Here is an 18,073-nt window from a genome sequence, read left to right on the forward strand (position 1 = left end):
ATGGCCTGTGTGAGCCGCAGGGCCTCATTTTTCTCATCCATCAAGCAGAGGTAACCGTCCTTAGCCTGTTGCTGTGAGGATTGAGATAATTCTTATAGGCTCCCAGGAACGTGTGGACTTTTTTTTTTTTTTTTTTTTTTTTTTTAGAAATGACTTTCCTTGGTATCCTGTGATGTGCAACATGCCATTTCTTTTTTTTTATTATTTTATTTATTTATTTATTTTTTTTATTGGGGAAGGGGAACAGGACTTTATTGGGGAACAATGGTCAAATTGTTGTCCTTTCAATCTTAGTTGTGGGGGGTTCTGTTCAGCTTCAAGTTGTTCTTTCAGTCTTAGTTGTGGAGAGCGCAGCTCAGCTCCAGGTCCAGTTGCCGTTGCTAGTTGCAGGGGGCACAGCCCACCATCCCTTGCGGGAGTCGAGGAATTGAACTGGCAACCTTGTGGTTGAGAGCCCGCGCTCCAACCAACTGAGCTCAGCTCAAGGTGCCGTGTTCAATCTTAGTTGCAGGGGGCAGAGCCCACCATCCCTTGCGGGACTCGAGGAATTGAACTGGCAACCTTGTGGCTGAGAGCCCACTGGCCCATGTGGGAATCGAACCGGCAGCCTTCGGAGTTAGGAGCACGGAGCTCTAACCGCCTGAGCCACCGGGCCGGCCCAGGAACGTGTGGACTTTTTAATGATAAGACCTTTCCAGAAAAGTTTTGCAAGAACAGTACAAAGAACTTTTTGTCCTGAACCGTTTGAGAGTAAGCTGCTGACCGGAAGCCCAGGCTCCCTGAATCCTTTAGTAGGTATTTCCTGCAAACGGGGACCCTCTCCTCCAGCACCACAAGGCAGCCATTAGCATCAGGAACTGCACAGAGTGACCCATGGCTGTGACTAATCCGCGGACCCTTTCAAGTTCCGCCAATTGTCCCAATCTTGAACAGTTCCTCCATTTTTCCTTGACTTTCAGGACCTTGACATTTTTTTTTTAAGATTATAGGCCAATGATTTTAAAGGCTTTCTCTCATTTATGGTTAGTTTAATGTTTCCTTATGATAGATTCTGGTTACATGTTTTGGGAGGAATGTCATAGGAAAGGACTGTGTGCCTTTCATTGCATCCTGTGAGGTAGCACACAGTTTCGATTTGTCCCACTACTGAAGATGGTAACTTTATCCCCTGGATGAAGAGGGTACCTACCTGCCAGGCTTCTCCCCTGGAGACTTACTACTTTTCCCTTGGGGATTAATATGTATATTGTGGGGAGGTACTTTGAGGTTCTATAAATGTCCCATTTCTCATCAAACGCTTACCCATTAATTTTAGCATCCATTTACGATTCTTGGAGCAATTAATTATTACTACAATGGTTGCCAAATGATTCTAATTCTATCATTCCTTCATTTATTAGTTGGCATTGTATTGCAAGGAAAAATGTTATTCTCTTACTATTTATTTATATCCATGTAGACTTGGGATCTTTTATTTTAGTCAATGAATAAGAATTCATTGCTCCTTGGAGGCTGTCGGCTGCTTCAGGAGGAAGCTGAACGTCTCTTTCCCAGCTGCCAGAAACTCATCAAAATGGATGATGAACGCAAACTTTGTACGTTTTATGAGAAGCGTGTGGCCACAGAAGTTGCTGCTGATGCTCTGGGTGAAGAATGGAAGGGTTGTATGGTTTGAATCAGTGGTGGGAACGACAAACAAGGTTTCCCCATGAAGCAGGGTGTCGTGACCCATGGCCGTGTCCGCCTGCTCCTGAGTAAGGGGCATTCCTGTTATAGACCAAGGAGGACTGGAGAAAGAAAGCACAAATCTGTTCAGGCTTGCATTGCGGATGCCAATCTTAGTGTTCTCAACTTGGTCAATGTAATAAGAAGGGAGAAAGATATTCCTGGTCTCACTGATACTACTGTGCTTCGTCACCTGGGGCCCAAAAGATCTAGCAGAATCCGCAAACTTTTCAATCTCTCTAAAGAAGACGATGTCCGCCAATATGTTGTGAGAAAGCCCTAAACAAAGACAGTAAGAAACCTAGGGCCAAAGCACCCAAGATTTAGCGTCTCGTTACTCCATGAGTCCTGCAACTCAAACGTCAGCATATTGCTCTGAAGAAACAGCGTACTAAGAAAAATGAGGAAGAGGCGGCAGAATATGCTAAACTTTGGACCAAGAGAATGAAGGAGGCCAAAGAAAAATGCCAGGAACAGACTGCCAAGAGATGCAGGCTGTTCTCTCTGAGAGCTTCTACCTCTAAGACTGAGTCCCGTCAAAAATGAGATTTTCTAAGAGTAACAAATAAATAAAATCAGATATCAAAAAAAAAATTCATTATCATTATTTATGTTGATATTCAAATTATCCCAGATTTGGCCAGTGGGAACCCCTTCAAGCTAGTTCCTATATCTTTTTCATATGTCTTCATCATGAATATGTCCGTATCTTCTGGTACAATAAGATGTTCCAGGCTCATCATGTATTTCCCTGGGCCAGCCTACAATCAGCCATTTTCCAAGGAGCTCTGGTGCCTTTTTAGTGGAAAATGGTGTTTAGAGACCAAGATCTGGGTGCCAGGTGTGCTCGTTTCTACTGGGGTTCGCTGCCCCCAGGCTCCCTCAGCAAGCAGAACTAGGAAATATATGTATGTATAAACATAAATATATATATATATAAACATACACACATACTTATATGCACACATCAAGTTTATTTTTATATCTATCTATAAAAATTGAAAAACATGAACTGATATCAGTATCTCTCATTCCAACACCACAGTGTTCATTCCTTTCCATCCTTCCCTGAGATTGAGAAACATGCCTTCTGTTATTTTCAACATAATTACCTACTAGGTCAACCTCACTATGTAGCCAATCCTCCGTTACCGCCATCATTCCCCTTTGCAGACCCCTCCTCATGCACTCTGAAGCCTTGCTCTGAGCTGTTCTGGCTCCCTGCATGGACAACCTCCTCACTGCATCCAGCCTCCCCGATAGAAGGAAACAGCCTCCCTCACCATGGATGGGAAGCACAACACTTCTGGAGCACAAGTTTGGCAATAGCTACCGAAATACAGAAGTATATCCCTTTGGCCCCGCAACCTTACCTCTAGAAATTTATGGAAAAAAATAGGAGCTCAAATACACAGATGAATGTAAGGAGATACTAGTAATAGCTGTGTTTGTAATAAGAAAAATTGGAGACAACTTAAATTTCTTTTTGTCTTAACTCCTAAAAGCAGAGTGTCCTGCATGCCTCCCAGAACCATCTGCCCAAAGGACCAAATAACTGGTTGCTAATTGGCTTCCTCCCAGGCTGTTAGCTCCCCAGCACTTCGAAGCTGTGTTTGTACAAAGGTTTAGAGGGATCCTGTGCTTCAGAGAAGGTCCTTCTACAGAAGCAGAAGATGAAAGCATGAGCCTGAGTTGGGACCCTTCCTCCCCAGCTGCAGCTGAAATCAGAGTCAGGCCAAGGGGATCAGACATGGGACCCCAAAGGCACCTGCTATCTCCATCAATAGGGAATGTGCAAAATAAATGATGGGACACGTACACTAAAGAGTGCTGTATGTGCATATGAAAGGTGGAGGCTGATGCACACATCCTGACCTGGAAAGGCATCCAGGCAAGATATGTTGCCAAGAGAAACCTGTAAGGAGCAAAGCAACAGGGAGGGTTGGATCCCCAGGCATGTCAGTTACAGGGTGAGTTTTTATGCACGAAAATTATTATAGAACATATGTCAAACAGGAAACAGTGGTCATTTCTAGAGAGCTGGATTACAAGGAACTTTTACTTTCTAAGAAATATATTTCTGTGTTGTTTGTATTTTCAGCAATTAGTATTTATTGCTTTTGTAATCATAAAGCAAAAAAAAAAAATCAACTAAAGAGTTAAAGAAAAAGACCTGGGGAAATCTGCTGAAATAGCTATTGATCAACTAAGGGAAGCGTAGATAAGAAACTAGAAGAAAGTTCCAACCACAGGACTAGAAACAGACCAACGGCAGAGCATGCTCAGACAGAGGAGGGGCTGGATATTGGCATCAGGACAAGTGTTGGGTGGTGGTGGGTCTTTCAGCAAGGAAGGAGGGACACAGGAGGCCTGATGTGGGACAGGCCTGATCACAGTAGAAGGAAAGGTTGGTTCCCCGGCTGTGTCTGCAACTACGCTCATACACTCTGACAGTTTCCTAAATCTCTCTCCGCCTGCGGGTGTTCTTCAGCACCATAGTGTCTTCAGTGTGTTCTGGCTTAGGCCAAAATGCCACCCCAGGAGCACCCTTCTACTGAGGGATGGGAGTGAGTGGATAAGTGTCCCATGCAGTAGGTAGCTTCCAAGACAGCCCTTGGAAGCGAGCCACCTTGGAAGTAGATCCTCCAGGCCCAGTCAAACCTTCAGATGATTCCAGCCTCGTGAGAGACCCTGAGCCAGAACACTGAGCCAGAACCACTCACTCCACTCCTGAATTCCTGACCCTCAAAAACGGTGTGATATAATAAATGTTTACTATTTTAGCTGCTAGGTTTCAGAGTAATTTGATATGCAGCAATAGCTAACTAAAAGTCTCATATACTGGGGCGGACAGGTGGCTGTTGATTAGAGTGCAAGCTCTGGGCAACAGGACTGCCGGTTTGATTCCCACATGGGCCAGTGAGCTGCACCCTCCGTAACTAGAATGAAGTCAATGAGCTGGCGCTGAGCTCCCAGGTGGCCAGATGGCTCAGTTGGTTGGAGAGCAGGCTCTCAACCACAAAGTTGTTGGTTCGACCCCCACAAGGGGTGGTGGGCTGCGCCCCCTGCAACAAAGATTGAACAGGGCACCTTGAGCTGAGCTGCAGATGAGCTCCCAGATGGCTCAGTTGGTTGGAGTGGGGGCTCTCAACGACAAGGTTGCCGGTTCAACTCCCACAAGGGATGGTGGGCTGCGCCACCTGCAACTAAAAACGGCAACTGTACCTGGAGCTGAGCTGCGCCCTCCACAACTAAGACTGAAAGGGCAACAACTTGACTTGGATGGAGCTGATGAGTCCTGGGAAAAACACCTGTTTTCCCAGTGTTCCCCAGTAAAAAGAAGTCCTGGAAATACACACTGTACCCCCAATAAAGTCCTGTTCCCCTTCCCCAATAAAATCTTTAACAAATTTTTTTTAAAAATAAAAGTCTCATATACCCCTGGGAGGGATGCAAAATGGTGCACTTCTGAGTATATACCCAAGAGAAATGAAACTGTATGTTCACGCAAAAACTTGTACACAAATGTTTATAGCAGCATTATGCATGATAGCCAAAAGGTAGAAATGACTCAAATGTCCATCAAAGGACAAATGAAGAAAGAAAATGCGATCTATACATACAATGGAATATTATTTGGCCATAAAAAGAAATGAAGTACAGATACCTGCTACAGCTTGAAAAGTGAAAGAAGTCAGTCACGTGGTAGTATATGATTCCATTCATATGAAATATTCAGGATAGGCCAATCTAGAGACAGAAAACATGTATGCATTGTTCTATACCATTTTATACAGGGGACTTGAGCATCCGAGGATTTTCGTATCCTCAGTAGTTTCTGGAACCAATTCCCAGTAGATACCAAAAGACAAATGTAGTTAAGTTTTGGGGGAGTCAAAAATTATACATGGATTTTCAACTGCATGGGGGATCAGCATCCCTGACCCCTGCGTTGTTCACGGGTCATCTGTAAAGTTGTGGTTGCTTAGATTGAGGTGGGTGGTAGTAGATAGGAGTGATAGCTAAAGGGTATGGGATTTCTTTTTGAGGTAAAGAAAATCTTCTAAAATTGGCTATGGTGATGTTGCACATATCTATGAATATATAAAACCACTGAGTTGTACTCTCTTAATGGGTGAGTTGTATGGTATGAGAATTCTATCTTAATAAAACTGTTTTTAAAAACAGGTAACTAATACACCAGAGCTTCCTGGCCCCTTGGTGGCAATTCTGAGGCATGTTCCCACACAGTCTCTCAGAAGGTCCCAGTAGGACTGAACCCATTTCCCAAGGCTATAACTTGCCCATTAATACGTACTTAATTTTCTTTCCTCTCCTCTTTCTCTCACTTTTCTACCCCACGCTTTCTGGGATCACATCTCAAATAAACTACTTCACCCAATTCTTGTCTCAAAATTTGCTTTTGAAGGAAGCCAAATTAAAGCAATCATATTCTTTGGGTTGGGGGTCAAGAGCCCCTGGCATGAGGCCGAGTCGGAGCCCCATCCACAAGGAACCCCCCTGGGGAGACTGTGCCCATTGGCCAACTGTCCAGGGTGAAAGCTTGAACCAAACAAAGTGAAGCATGCCACAGAGCTGGTATCAGTCCACCCAGCATGCCTGGCGGTTTGCACACACGCACTTTAGGACTCAGAACTGAGATGGGGACCATTGAACAACACAGGCTTGTCACTGACCTTTACCCCAGAGTCAGGCTGTGTGGGACGTGTTCATTTCCCTTTGGCTTATTTTGCCTGTCCCTGCGGTTGAGTTTCATCTAACCACACAAACCACCAAGACAAGGAAGCAGGAGGTTATGGATGGCAGAGTTCAGCAGACTCTGTGAGAAGGGTCAGACCCTTTGACTGTGAACTTGAAGTATTTGGTTAAGAGAAGATAAAGATTACACAGGAAAGACTTGCAATTTAGTGAACCAGGAAAACCCCTTGAGAACCCTCAGGGAAGGGGAACAGCTCAGAGAGGCATCTCCTGGCCAGGGAAGCCCAGCTCGCTTTGGCCATGAACCTCACCGACTGGGCTATAGGTTGAGAGTCAGAGGGGAGAGGTTTGGGCTTGACCTGGCTTCTCACACCAGCCTCCAGGCCCTGATTGGGAAATGGATGCCCAGAACTTTATTCTTTCACAATTGCAGGCCTAGCTCAGCCTCAGTCAAATGCCTTCATCTTCAAGCAAAGGATAGTTGGTGGAGGTTAACGCCCCCAACACTCACACGTAGGGTTGCCTGGAAAAACAAAAGAGCCCAGGTTGGCTCAAATATTTCATGAATTGGTCCTAGAATAAGAACTTTTATTTTATTTTTTTATATATTTTACTGTGATGGTTAGTTTTATGTGTCAACTTGGCTATGCTATAATACCCAGTTACTTATTTAAACATTAATCTAAATGTCGCCATGAAGATATTTTACACATGTGTTTAACATCTACAAGGAATTGACTTTATTACCTTCATGATGTGGGTGGGCCTCATCCAATCAGTTGAAAACTTCAAGAGCAGAACCTGAATTCTTTCCAGAGCAGAACTTCTGCCTCAAGGTGGCAGCGTGAACTCCTACCTGAGTTTCCAGCCTGCCAGCCTGCCCTATAGATTTCAGACTTGCCAGCCCCCACAATCACATAAGCCAATTCCTTAGCATAAAAAATAGAGAGAGAGCTCCTATTGGTTCTGTTTTTCTGGAGAGCCCTGACTGATGCCTCTACCCTCAGTAGAAGGCAGGCCTGAGAGGTGCTGAGTGGTAGCATATCAAAGGCATAGAGTCTACCATTTGGAGGCATCAGCATCCCTCCTGGGGGAGACAGCCGCCAAGGTCACAGAGAAGCATGTGGGAGGCTTGCTGAAACTTGCCATAGTGTGCTGCACTCATAAAATACATCCTGCTGTTGGTTTAACCAAAATGGCCACAGAACCTAAAATAACCCCTGTAAAGCTATCCCAAGGCAATGATACAAACAGAAAACTGCAGAAACAACTCAAAGGACTCACGAAGTGCAGTTCCCACAGCCAGCTCCCACATAAATCAGATCAGTCATGCCACTGTCCTGCTGAAAATCCTCCCAAGGCACTTGGAATTTAACTCAGCCAGCAGCCCAGCCTTGCCCACTTCCCTGAGCTCCACCAGACGACTCTGCCACCTCGGGGTCTTTGCACATGCTGTTTGGTTTGCTGGGACTCGCTTTCTCTGGCTCTTTGCTTGGTACCTTCTCGTCCTTAAGGACTCTGAGATAGTCCCCTGACCACACACTCTGACATGCTCCCATCCCCCAAAGCCTTCTACCAAATCTTGTATTTATGTCGTTCATGGAACTTATCATAGTCTAAAATTGTCTTATTTGTTTGATTTCTTGTTTATTGTTGGCCTCCCCTCTCTGGTCTGGAAGTTCCAGAAGAATTGAGAAATCAAATAGAGATCAAGATTTAGAGGACATGTGTGAGGCGAAAGCCAGGTGGGGAGGACTATGGAAGATCACGGGATCATAAGTCGGGCTCCACAGGAACGGGTCCCGTAGAACAGAATGAAACGAATGAGGACACAGAGGGATGGGCACTGTTAACAAGTAGGGTGACACGACCTGAACAAATGGCTGAAATCTAGATTGGGCAAAGTCTAGACCATCACCCTCAGGCTCTGTCACCCTGGTTTTGCCCTCCTCTGTGATTCTCCCTACTCCAACCCCCCACCCCACAGTGACCCAGCTCCAAACCCAGTACCTGCATGGCTTCACTGGGCCCTCGGTCGCCATCTTGGCAGGTCCTAGATTTCCCATCAGGCAGGGCCTTCATTGTCTCCAGGGAACACACACCCATCAGGGGTCCCCAGCAGACATCCAAGCCCCCATGCAGCAGGAGCTCAGGAGCCTAAGAGACCACCTGGCTTCAGCACAGGGAGCAAAGAGGTCACCTAGCCTGCTGTATTTCCAAGATGCTCCACTGGGGGCGCAAGTGGCTTGCCGGACACTTCCTCGAAGAGACAGGCATTGGGGGCTTTCCACCTGACCCTGACCGGGTGCTCCTTCCTCCCCGTGACCCGGGACCTTTTCCCTAAATCTTCAAACCCCAGAATTTTCTCCTTCCAGTGTAGAAACCCCTCTGACTTGAGGCCTTCCCCTCTCTCACCTTCCTCCTCCTTCTGACCCCAGATTCTCCAACACTCACACTGCTCCCCAGCTGTGGACCAGGGACCCCCCCCATTCACCGTAACCAAGGGGACGCATACCCTCTCACTGGTCACCCTGTAGTTGTCCTGCACCTGGCGATTGTGGCAGTAGAAGGGGGTCCCCTGAAGCTGGGAGGACAGGGGTAGTGTCTCCATGGGCTCTCACCTGTGTCCGGCAGGTAGTCACTGAAGCAGGCAGGAGAGGGGGCAAGGCACAGGTACATTCTGGCCTCACAGGAGGAGGGCGTGAAGCCCTCTAGTGGAGGAGCCCGGTTGTCAGTCTAGAGTGTCCATCAGAGTCACCTAATTGCTGATCGCAAACCCCCGAGATTCCGAGCCAGCAGGGCTGAGGCGAGGGAGGAGAACGTGCATCTCTAACAAGTCCCCAGGTGAGGCGAAAGCTGCCCGTGAGGACCACTGGTGCAGAAGTTCGGCTCCCACGTTTCGGGCGTCGGGTAACCTGGGTTCCAATGGCAAATCTGCCCCCTGCTGGCAAGTGGCCTCTTAGACCAAAGAAATAGCTTCTTCAGCCTAAATTTCTTCTGTTAGAGAGATAAATGATATATTTACCTGAGGTTGTTGTAAGGATTAAGTTGAGACAATTTCGGTAAATTATTTAGCACAGTTCCTGGCACATAGTAAGACTGGGAAAAGTTTTTTTTCCAATTGGTTGAGGTGTGGGAATTTGGCTGGAAGGAAGCTGCTGTTTGGGGGCGTGGGGGGAGGGTGGTGGTGGTGTTGTTTTTTGTATAAGCCTTAAAGAATTATTTGACTTTTAAAAATATGTACCTATGCAACCTTGGTTAAAATTAAAATGTAGTTTTAAAAATTACTTAAGATTTAATATCATTGAAAAAGAGAAATCAAAAGCACTTTAATAGTGTAAACATGGAAGCATCCGTAGCCAATTGTATTACTCCTCCCAATTCATTCTCTCTTCCTGAAAGGGGATTATACAACCCCACCCACTGCTGTGCAACTTGCAGTGCCTCCTAGGGAAGAACTATTTGCCTAGCCCCACTAACTTTGGCCTTGACTCCGTGACTGCCTGTGCCAGTGGCATGTATGCAGACGTGATCTGTGGCACATCCAGCAGAAACTTGAAGAGATATTGCTATTTCCACCTGCTCACTTGCTCTTGACTTCTGCCACAAACTGATGTGTCTCCGGCTGTTCCTTCAACTTGTATTCTAGAATGAAGAATTATAGCCACAGCTGACCCACAGTCAAAAGGAGCCAAGCCACAACCAAACTGTGAAGGAAGTGTAAGACGGGCAAGAAATAAGCCTTTATGGTTGTGAGCTACTGAGATGTTGGGATATGTTGCTACTGCAACTATACCTAGTGAAAAGGGCGGCCTATAACAGACAACTGGCCAAATAAAATATGGTGTATCTACATGATAGGAATGCAGCTACCAAATCAAAGTTATATTTTAAATTATATTAAATTTAAATGTATACAGCTATTAAAATCATATTTAAGGAGATAGGAAATTGCTCAAAATATCATTTTTAATAAGTGAACAAAGGCAAAGTTTAAAACTGGAAGTACAGTGGGACCCCAGTTTTGCAAATAAAAATATATCTTGTACATTTTGGTGGAGGTAAGTTGGGTGGTAACTTTACCTAGAAAAAAAAGAATTGGAGAAAAAAAAAGACAACAAAATGTTAACAGTGCTTATCTCAAGGTGGAAGCATTAGGGAAGGTGGTTATTCTCCTTTATTCTCATCTATACTTTCCAACTTGTCTACTATAATAACTAGAAAAATAGTTAGACTGTGCACGTATGTTTAAAAGAATCAACTGCTGATGGTAGTGTGGAGGGCAGGGAGCCCTGGGAAGGCGGCAGGGAGCCTGGGAAGGCAGCAGGGTCCAGGGTCCCAGTAGGTCCTGGTGGGGCACAGAGGCAGGAGTGGGGGGGCCTTGCCTGGTCTCCTTATACCCAGGCACACGCCTAAACCTAGCAGCTGTTATGGTCCTGTGAGAATATGTGTGACTTAAAAAAAAAAAGATTAATTGGCTCCAAATATGAAAATAAAAATGTGATTCCTGGATTAATAAATGTAAATAATAAAAGTTAATAATTGTTTAAATGTCTAAAAATCGTAACTTCATGTCAAAAAGTCAAATTCAGTGACTGCTGAATAAGTACAAGTTGCCATTTGGGGTGATGAAAAAGTTCTGGAACTAAATAGTGGCGGTGTTCATACTACATTGTGAATGCACTTAATGCCACTGAATTGTACACTTGAAAATGGTTAAAATGGTAAGTTTCATGTTATGTGTATTTGACCTTCAAAAAAAAAAACCCAACTTCAATGCAAGTCAACTCTTACATAATTATAGGAAACTCAAATGTGATGAGGGATTTGGGTGACTGTCAGTGTATTTAATATGATGTAAATGGGACCCCAAAATAAAATTGCCCCAGAAGAGGCAGTGGTGTCTAATGCTCTGTGTTCTCCTGTCACTGGGCACCTTGTAGAGTAACAGTGAATGTGTAGTTTTCGGAGTGAGGGTGGGGTTGAAGTGTGAAGCACCGAACCTCCTTTTCACCCTGTCGAGTGGGATCTGGGTCTAAGCCCCAGACCCTGAGAGGGCTCAGCTGCCTGCATAGCCAGGAGCTTGAAGCAAGCCTGGCTCCCTCCTGCAGTGCCACAGAATCAGCACTGAGGGGCAGCAGAGAGCCAGGTCCGGCTGGGAGGGCACCTGAAAGTTGTCCCCACAGCCACTGCTCCCCCCTCCCCCATTCCCCCACCTCTGACTATCCCTACCATCAAGACAGTCGCTTCAGCTTGATTTTCAGAAGATGGTGTCATTTCTCAAAAGGAAATTGCTTTGCAAGTAAAACTTAAGTGTTTCACCAGCTCCTTCCGGTGGAATATTTGAGAATATACAAGTCAGGTCAGTTTTTACATGTTTAACACATTCTGTCATTTAAAACATGTTTTCAATTTCTCTGTAGCCAGTCTATGGCTAATTTCAGGGACTGACCTAATAAAGATCACATCCTATTTTTGTGGGGTATCAGTTTAAGATTTTTTTCATCTGATATATGCATCAGGCTGATGTCTTTAAGAGGATAGAAAATTTTAACAGCAAGACTGGTGGCAAAGACTGCTTCTCCGTTGAACTGAGGATAACTCTGGTACAGACAGGAGCACCTCGAGAAAACTATTCCATATAAAGCAGTGATAGTCACAGGTTTCTTCTGTGATGCTTTAACTACTATTTCACAAAACATCTCAAAAGTTGAGTAGTTTAACATATTATTATTATTATTGTTATTATTATTATTATTAATTTGAGCTGGGTTCAGCTGGGTGCTTCTTCCGATAGTAAACGAGGCTGCAGTCAGCAGGTAGATGGCCTGGGGGCTGGATGGCCCAGGTCTCAGATGGCCCCACTCACATACAGTATCTGCTTTTTGGCTGGGGCGATGAGGGTAATTGGGTCACATTAATCTCATTATTCAGCAAGCCAGACTTTTTCACTTGGCAGCTGGGTTCCAAAAGGAGCAAGAGAAGCCAAGTCCCAGTACACAAATACTTTTTAAACTTCTGCTGGTGTCATATTTCCTACTATCCCCTTGACCAAAACAAGTCATATAGCAGAGCCCTAATTCAGAGGGTAGAGAAAATAGAATCCATCTTTAACAGGAGGAGATTTAAAAAATATCTACCACACGCTCTTTCTCCTCTCTTGCCACTACCAAGGACATCGTTATACAGGCAGGGATGCATGGCGGTCCCCACCCCCTACCCGATACCTCTGTGATCAAGTGCAAGGCAATTAAATCTTCATTTCCCCAGGTGTGTCTAGGGGAAAACCAATCCCATGAAGTAAAGTGTTATGGACTGAACTGTGTCCCCCAAATTCATATGTTGGAGGCCCCCCCAATGTGACTGTACTTAGAGATAAGGCCTTTAAGGAGGTAATTAAGCTAAATGAGGTCATAATCCTAGGCCCCTCATCCAATAGGACCCATATCCTTATGAAAAGAGGAAGAGACACCAGAGTGTGCGATGTCCCCCTCATGTATGCACACAGAAGAAGACATGTGAGGACACTGCCAGAAGGCGGCTGTCTGCAAGCCAAGAAGAGAAGTCTCACTAGAAATCAACCCTGCTGCCACCTTGATCTGGGACTTCAAGCTTCCAGAACTGTAGAAAATAAATGTCCGTTGTTTAAGCCCCTCAGTCTGTGGTATTGTGTTATGGCAGCCCGAGATAACTAAAAGGGTTCCTTAGTTAAATAAGTGTGGAAAATGCATGTTCAGTAGTGATCCTCCCCCCTTGGAAATTCATAAAGCTCTATAGACTATTAAAGGCTCTGAGCAGTTCAGCAAAGAAACCTAGTGTAACACAGTGTTTCCCAATTATTTGAGCATAAGATCCTATTCCCCTATGATCACTATGGTAAGCTGTACTGGTTTCTAGGCCTGTTGTAACAATCACAAAACTTGATGGCCCTATTCTCTCATAGTTGTGGAGACCAGACATCAGAAATTAAGGTGTTGGCAAGATCAATTCCTTCTGGAGCTCTGAGGAAGAACACTTTAGGCCTCTTTCCTGGCTTCTGGTGCTTGGCAGCAGCTCTTGATATTCCTTGGCTTGTAGATGCATCTTCACTCCCACCTCTGCCTCCGTCTTCACATGGTATCCCTTCTGTGTCTCCTTCCCCTTTCTCTCAAAAGAACCCTGTCGTAGGATTTAGGGCCCGCCCTAAATCCAGAATGATCTCATCTGGAAATCCTTAACATAATTACATCTGCAAAGTCCCTTATTCCAAAAACGTGACATTCTAAGGTTACCTGTGGGGCCAGCCCGGTGGCTCAGGTGGTTGGAGCGCTGTGCTCCAAATGGAGGAGGTTGCGGGTTCGATTCCCACAAGGGCCAGTGAGCTGCGCCCTCTACAGCTAAGATTATGAATAACAGCTCTCCCTGGAGCTGAGCTGCCATGAGCAGCAGTAGGTTGGCATGACTGCAGCGGGCTGCTGTACTGCCGAGGGCTACTGAGCAGCCAGCAGCTGGTGGCCAGCGTGAGCAGCCATGGGCTGCTGTGAGTGGCCAACCGACTGCCTCAGCCAGGGTGAGCGCAAGGCTCATAATACCAGCATGGGCCAGGGAGCTGTGACCTATACAACTAGACTGAGAAACAATGGCTTGAACCAGAGTGGGGGGCTTGAACCGGAGGGAGTTGGGGGGGAGGCGGAAGAAGGGAAAAATAAAAAGGTTACAGGTAGACATGTCTTTTGGGGACCACAAATGAATCCACTACAGAAGCCGAAGGACACCCAAGATGTCTGGCTGAGTGTGGACACAGAGCAGGAGTAAGTGGGACCCCGCTAGGTGTCTGCAAGCTGAGGGTCCATCCCCTCCAGGGGATAGGCAGAAGAGCACTGTCTCTCTCCCTTGACAGTGCTGGATCCCCAAATCCTCATTTCTGAGAGTCCTTGCTGACCATCCCCCACAAACACATTCCTGTTTGGGGCAGATCAAGACTTACTGTTCTCTTTACAAACCCTGATTGGATTTTCTGACCCTGTTCTTTCTGCTTTTTCCTGGAAGACAGGGCCTGTCTTTTTGGAAAGCATTGCAAAAATTGATGTTCATCCATTGTAGCAATGTGGCAGGCGGGCTCTTACAGGGCTGTGCTTCTAGAGCCTTCCTTCCCAAACCCTCCCAACGCTCTGCTTCCTGCCTTTCTCCTGCCCACAACACTCCATCGCTCTCTCAGCCTCCAGGAGAAAGTGAGTCCTCCTCCTTCCAGGGACAGCCTTCCGGGATCAGCCAGGGTGTGTTCCCACTGTTTGGCACCTCTTGTTGCCCTGGTGTCTTCCACCTGGATTGCATCTCTGCCCACCCAACCCTCCACCTGTCCACAACTCTGTTTGCCTACAAGCTATGAGGCAGATGAGTTTCAGAGATCTGCAGGTCTCTGGAATGCAAATAACCAGAGATGGCTCAGATCTTAGAGGTGGGGCTCAGGGAGTCTGCAACGGCGTTTTTCTGGGTAAGGGCCCATATCTTTCATTGCTTCTCCACATTTTTCCTTCCTGACTTAAAGAGGCCAAAACCCACTAGTTCAGAGCTAAGGCTCAGTGAGTAACTCTACTTTACAGCAGTAAACTGGAGGTAGAAGAACCCCTCTTCCCACTCCTTCTGTTGAGGGGCCCCTGTTGGAGGAGAGAAGGGGCAGCTGTGAGTCCTCTTTCTGAGAGACACAGACCAGCCAAATGGATCCACCATCCACAGGATGCCCCAGGGATGGGACAAAGCTGCACCATGCAGAGTCACAGCGCTCCCCACCACCACCCAGTAGATAACTAGCAGATTGCTGGGACTGGGAGAGAGCTGGGGAAACTGAGGGCAAAACTCTGGGACCCCCACCCCGTGGTTTGGCTTCTGGCTGGCCCTGTAAGTCTTGCTAACATCCTAGACCTTGGGAACCTGCACACTTTTGGGAATGTGCATTTATGACAACAGATTGATGACTTATCTCTCATACTGGATGATGAATTTTTTGCAAGCAGACACCTACCTTTAATTTCTTTGGGATCCGATTTGAGGGCCTAATCCTATGCTCAAGAGCATTGTATTAGTCTGCTAGGGCTGCCATAACAAAGTACCACTGACTGGGGCTCTTAAACAACAGAAATATTTTCTCACAATTCCGGAGGCAGAAGTCAGAAATCGAGGTGTTGGCATGGTTCGTTCCTTCTGAGGGCTGTGACGGAAGGAGCTGTTCCCCGCCTCTCTCCTTGTTTTATAGATGGCCGTCTTAACTTATGTGTGTCTGTGTCCAAACTGCCTCATCTTAAAAGGACACCAGTCACATTGGATTAGGGCCCATACTAATGATGTCATTCTAACTAAATTACCTTTTTAAAGGCTCCATCTCCAAATACAGTCACATTCTGAGATACTGGGGGTTAGGACTTCAACATATGAATTTGAGGGGACACAGTTCAGACACCCAGGAGTAATAGCAGAAGGATAGATGGAGGGACACCCAGGCAGAGGGATCATGATTTCACTTCCGGCCTCTCAAAGCTGGTCTGCACCGGAGACTCCCTCAGAGGCCCCTCAGGCCACTGCATAACCACCAACCAGGTCTCTGAGGGGCCTGGGGTGGCCCACCCCTCTTCCCTGTGTCCTCAGGCATCCCTCATTGGCCTTGAGTCCTTTCACAGCAGCTGGCAGGCCAAACCTAAGGGTGGGGAGAGGCCAGGGTGGACCCTGGAGATGGGGGTTGTCCTAAGGGCTGTGGCAGTCTGAGGGGGTGTGTATGTGATGTGGGGCGGGCTGAAGTACCCCTTTGTTTTGCAGATGGAGATAGGAGAGACGCCTCTCAATTCAATTGCCCTCCCACTGTGGAGTGGGTGTTTGGGTGGCCCCAGGAATTCTATTTGCATGCAGGGCCCTGGGATGTCAGGAAGAAGGAATTTATTTAACTTGCAAATTTGTTCTAATACTTAAAGTAACATTTATTCATCGTTGAAAGGGCAAATGAACAGAAGCTTGAAAGAAAATACTTGCCCACGACTCGCCATAACTAGAAGTTTCTGACACTGGCTACTCATTTGTTACTTAATGGTACTGAGTGCTTTTAATTATTAGGATCTTCTCTTTTTTCTTTTCTCCCCTTCTTCCGCCTCCCTCACCCCACTCTGGTTTAAGCCGATGCTCGTATTATGAGCCTTGCGCTCTCCCCGGCTGAGGCAGTCAGTTGCCAGTCATCTGTGTGCTGCTCACAGCAGCTCTCCACAGCTGCTGGCAGCTCATGCTGGCTGCAGGCCACTGTTGGCGGCACAAGGGAGCTCCCGGCAGCCCAGCTCCATGGAGAGCTGTTGTTCACAATCTTAACTGTAGAGGGCGCAGCTCACTGGCCAGTGTGAGAATCGAACCAGCGCCCTCCGCGTTAGGAGTGTGGCACTCCAACCACCTGAGCCGCCGGGACACCCCAGGGTCTTCTCTTAATACAAGTAATAAGTGTTACTGTAGAAAAATTACGAAATTCAGTTTGCCAAAAGATAATTTAAAGTCATAATCCCTCTACCTAAAGAATTTTTTTTAATCTTGTATTTCTTTTACTACTAATGCATATGAACATTTTCCCATGTTTATTATTTAGATTTCTTTGGCAAATGGTCTGTTCTCATCTTTTGCATATTGTGTTATTGGTTATCTCATGGTGTCTGATCAATCTGTTTTGGATCTTTATATACTATATAGATATTAACCCTTAGTGGTATTTGTAGCAAATTCTTTTTTTCCCAGTTTGTGGTTTGCTCTTAAATACTGCCGACGAAAAAACATCCAACCTAAGAGAAAGCTTATAAATGAGTTCATTTGAGCCAAACTTACGGCAATTTCCAGGAAGCAAAATCTCAACGGATTGAGAAAATGCTCCACAAAATGGCAGTTTGCAGCTTATTTCATATGTAAATCAAAGAAGGAGGGTTATATGAAATCCATTGGTGGTAGAATAAGGGGATGGGAGAAACCAAAGGGGGGAAATCTCTGGGATTGGATAAAAGTAAATTGGAGACACAGGTACTTATTTTACACAGGTGGGTGCAGGATAGTTACTAATAGTTTGCTTTTTACTTCACATAGAGATGGTAATCAGGGGACAAGAATAATAATGAGGGATTCTGTAGTTTCCTGCTCTGGTCTGGAAAAAGGGATTACTGACATTCCATGGGCATGTTATCCTAGATGCAAAAAGATAATAGACAGTCTTACTTAAGGTAAAGATTGACCTCTGTCAAGGAAGCTACAGGCCAAGGATGTGACTTCCCCCCATGGCCCACCTTAGTTAGGAATTTTTATGTTCACATCACCCTGTGTGGTTATTTTCAGTCTCCTGAGCTTGTCAGGTTTAACCTATGTCCCCTTTTCCATCCACAATATTTTAGAGTGTTTTTTTGACCTCTGTCTATTTTTCCCCTTCTGAATTTCTTTACTGGCTTTTATGTTTAGAAAGTACTTCTTAAAGAAATCAGGTATTTTCTTTTAGTTTGCTTTTGATCTCTCTCTCTCTCTCTCTCTCTCTCTCTCTCTCTCTGCATTTACCATTTTAAAGTCTGAAATTGAAAGTGAGGAACTAACCCAGTGTCTTTCCAAATACTTAAACAACTGTCCCAACACCATTTTGTAACTCAGC

At 45.7% G+C, this 18,073-nt stretch overlaps 1 pseudogene; it reads left to right on the forward strand.

Annotated features, from left to right (window-relative positions):
• On the forward strand, positions 1-2,271 carry LOC109451480 (small ribosomal subunit protein eS6; annotated as a pseudogene).
• Positions 2,272-18,073: the final 15,802 nt, after the last annotated feature.

This window comes from Rhinolophus sinicus, linkage group LG01 (genome assembly GCF_036562045.2).
Source record: "Rhinolophus sinicus isolate RSC01 linkage group LG01, ASM3656204v1, whole genome shotgun sequence".
Lineage (NCBI taxonomy): Eukaryota > Metazoa > Chordata > Mammalia > Chiroptera > Rhinolophidae > Rhinolophus > Rhinolophus sinicus.